Below are 4,378 nucleotides of genomic sequence, written 5' to 3' on the forward strand. Positions count from 1 at the left end.
GCGTAGTACTCTCTCTCGTACAACTCCTCCACTCCTGGCTGACAACTCGCAGAATTACAATTAAACTTAAGTTGAAGCTTCAACTTACAGGTAAGTCTCGTTTAATTTTCAATTTTCCTTTACACAAAAAGGTTTAAATGAGAAAATAGTGATTTTCACTAATTTTTGTGGTAAAAAGTCACCAAAAACGCTATCTTGAAAACCACCTGTCATAGAAAGTTAAACAAAAACCACTTGTCATAGAGAGCTAAATTAGTATTAAGTAATATGTTCATATTCAACATAATGAAAGTTTTAGTCAAAAACACGGTGTAAGTTGGCAAATATTGAGAAAATTTCACTGAATTTTGGTAAAATTTTTAAAAACCTGCTACCAGTATCTTGTTAACCACTTGTCATAGAAAGCTAAATTATGCATCAAACTGAAGGCAAGAGTCATGTTTATATTTAATATAATAGAGGCCTTATTCATAAACATGGTGTAAGTTGGCAAAAATAGAGAAAATAGTGATTTTTGGTAAACAAAATCGCAACCCCCACCCCCAAAAAAACACTCTTAAAAAAATAAGTGGAAATTACAATTTTCTCTATTTTCGCCAACTTACACAGTGTTTTTGACGAAGTCTTCCATTATGTTGAATAAAAACATGGATCTTGCCATCATTTTGATACATAATATAGCTCTCTATGACAAGTAGTTTTGGAAATAGCGTTTTTGGTGATTTTTTACCAAATCGGAATAAAAATCACTATTTTCTCATTAACACCTGTATGTATGAAAGAAAATCTAAATTCTTTTTGATATATGGTTCTATGTAGTAGAGGCAGTTTTTTAAGTTGTTTGGAAAAAATGTGAAGTATTTGTAATTAACATATTGGTAATTAAGCAAAATAGAAATATGAAATTTTACCTAAAAATTGAAAAATATGGAGTTTTTCATCAATATTTTGAAAAATAACTCACTTTTAGTTATAATTACTATTTTGTATGATCACTAAGCTTTAAAATTAGCCTAATTCCAATAATCTTGAAGCATGTTATCAAATGTTGTGCCCTAAAATACAAATATTGGTCAAATTTGGTAAACAAGGTAGGTCATTGACCTCTGACCTCAAAGCGCACCGCTCACAACACTTAAGACTTGGTGTTTCAGGCGTACTAAGGTATGTCCCACACAAAAATCATATTAAGACTAATGGCTAATGGTAAAATTTGTGCACTAAATCGACTCATCTCTCACACTAATAACACTAATGCGGTGCCAGCACACATATTAAGGGTTGATGTCGGATGTCGTGTGAAATTTTTGTTCAATTGTGTATTATTACCGTAGTTAAAGACCTCTATGGTTTACTTTTTATGTTGTAATTTCAATAATTTTCTTTTTTTAGTATTCATTTTTATTTAGGCCTATGTATCTTGGATACAGCATGCATTTCCATAAATACCACTGTACCAAAAGTGGATCCAACAATTTCCCCGGAAGTGCACTCTCGCACTTGGTAGAGTTCATAGGGAGAGTTTTAATACCTTAGATGGTTCAATATTTACTTTTTGGCTTATTAGGGATTGGCACTCGAAGTAAAGTTATTTCATTGGCAATTTTTACCTTTTTTTTTTTTTATTGATTTTTTATCCGTCGACCAAGGGCGCACGACTGAGGTGCGAACAATTTGAGGAAATAGTACTTTCTAGATGACCAGAAATGACACTCTTAGTGAAATTCGTCATCATCACATCACCTTTGTAGTCAAAATGAATCACTAACAAATTTCGCATGATGTTTTAGCAGCGATTTTCGGCAATCAAAGATCTAAAGTTTGTACCCCATGAATCCGCCCCAGCAGAAAAAATAAAAGTTAAAACATTGTCTTTGATGTATTTACTTTAATTTACCTCCTTCAAATACGAGTCACATCTATATTAACCCCACCATGGTCATGGGGCTGAGGTGCAAAATTTCGGGGAAAGAGTACCTCTAGATGGCCAGAAACAATCCTATCTTATGTAGTAAAATTCGTCATCAAATTACCATTATAGTCAAAATGAAGTGCCAACAAACCATAGAGATTTTATTAATATGCGTGATGTAAAAAAAATAAAAACTTTAAAACATTTTTTTGAATGTATTTACTTTATTTAACCGACTTCAAAGCCGTAGTTCAAACCCATCCCAGCCCCAACATAGCTAAGGCTGAGGTGCGAAAATTTGAGGAAATAGTACCTCAAGCTGGCCGGAAATGACGCTCTTATATAGTAAGTCATCATAATAACATCACCATGATCTTTAATCAGCGATTTTTAGAGATCTAATTAATTTGTATTGTATCATAGAAAATAAAACTTAATTGTCTTTGATGTATTTACTTTAACTTACCTAAATTATGTGCCGAAAATCTTACGTTTGTTTTCATACTTCTCAAATTATAACAAAAGCACGCGCACTCGTGTCGTGTATTATAGGTAATTCAGACGATAGTGATACCGGTATCTTGCTATAAGATGTACAGCTGTACTCAGGCTGTACAGTGCCTTTTCGTTGAAACCTGGTTCACTTATGCAGTTCATTTCAATAACTTCAGGCATCATCTTTACTTATAAAATTATATTGCAGTCAAAACGTGGGGGAACCAACCACTCCCCCCTCAAAAATATGCGGGAGGGGACGACGTGTCCACTGAGTATGCGCTAACAACGATTATCGATTTAGATTACATGAGAAAGTTTAATGTTCCAAAGATGATAGTAACATCATCATATGTAATATCCCTGTATATATTATATAATAATAATGATAACGATGATGATAATAAAGAAAAAGATAATAATACGGATGATGTTTGCCCTACCTGACAAATTATTATACTGAATACTCAGTACTCAGAATACCCAAAATGCTTGCGAAAAAAATGTAAGAATCGAAACCACGACCTCCCGACAACCAGCCTGGTGTACCTTAACCACTATACCACCTAGCATGTGTTAACAACGACTATCGATTTAGATTTGAGTACATGAGAAAGTCCATAATATCTACTTTTTAAGAATTCAAAAAATGTATATTTTGAAAATTCCTGGATCCGTTTCATTTGTTTCCTTATTTCTATATACATCATTACAAAATGGCTGCATAGGAACATCGGCCCGTGCAGAGGTCTGGTTACTATCATTTATCTATTTGTTTACATGAAATGTAATGTAGTTGGATTTATATAGCGAAGTTTCAAAGAGCTCAGGGTATTTAGACACTAGCTGCTTGTACAAAGTGAAGTGCCAACAAATTTCTCATGATCTACTATCAGCGATTTTCGGCAACCACCACAGAGATCCAATTATATTGACGCCAACAGAACAATCATCTGCACTATTTTCAGCGATGTAAATCTAAAACGTATTGATGAAGTATATTCACACAACGCCATGGTACAGACTATCTTTACTGAATGAAGAAAACAACCTTGAAGTAATTCAAAAGATACGAAGCGGTTCATGTCTTGTTTTGAAAAAAAAAATGATCTTCACACACCTGAACCTAATTACCTAGTCCTTAGTTGCCGACCATACACCTATCCCTATGTTGTTTCAATTATACTAAAAGTGTTACTTTTTAGTCAGTTCATTTAAAAAAAATAAAATCTATGCTTAAACATTCATCTCCCGAAGAATTTTATTTCTTTTTCGTGTATTTATTTTCGAAAGTTTCGGCCACTCCACTCGCCTTCATCAGCTTTACTGAGTGCACAAGATTGGCCGTTGCAAGTTGTATACTGTACAATATAAACAATACTATTGTGAGGTAGACGGATTAGACCAAATATAAACAAATTAGGCTTATGTATTGGCCACGCCCAACCGACCCACAATGTACAAAATTGAGATTAAACAATTTTTTATTAAGCATATATGAACTTAATTACGTAATTGAATATATATATATATATATATATATATGCTGTAATATAAATCAAGATAGCCGTTAACACTGTTAAATTATATACATAGATCATCAAAGAAAGGTAAATACAGTGTTCGAATAAAGGACATAATACATCGTGTAGCATAGCTCTCAACGAATGTAGTCCTGTAAATAAATGAATAAAGAAATTGTGTAATAAGATGCCTCTGGCAGGATTCGAACCTGCGACCTCTCGCTGTCAAGGCGAGCGTCATAACCATTAGACCACGGAGGCTTCATGGTTACACAGATTCAAATACCACCAGATACACTCCATTACACAATAAGTACGGCTAGAAACAAATAATTGCATATGCTATAATATAGATAAAGATAGCCGTTAACACTGTTAAATTATATACATAAATCATCAAATAAATGTGAATACAGTGTTCGAATAAAGGACATAATAATACATCGTG

At 33.3% G+C, this 4,378-nt stretch overlaps 1 non-coding gene across 1 annotated transcript; it reads right to left on the reverse strand.

Annotated features, from left to right (window-relative positions):
- Positions 1–4,118: 4,118 nt before the first annotated feature.
- Positions 4,119–4,191, reverse strand: Trnas-uga. The gene has a single exon. It is a non-coding gene; the product is annotated as a tRNA-Ser (tRNA).
- Positions 4,192–4,378: the final 187 nt, after the last annotated feature.

The sequence above is a fragment of the Anneissia japonica genome, unplaced genomic scaffold, assembly GCF_011630105.1.
Source record: "Anneissia japonica isolate Jap-2015-1 unplaced genomic scaffold, ASM1163010v1 scaffold30537_len4378_cov101, whole genome shotgun sequence".
In the NCBI taxonomy this organism is placed as follows: Eukaryota; Metazoa; Echinodermata; class Crinoidea; order Comatulida; family Comatulidae; genus Anneissia; species Anneissia japonica.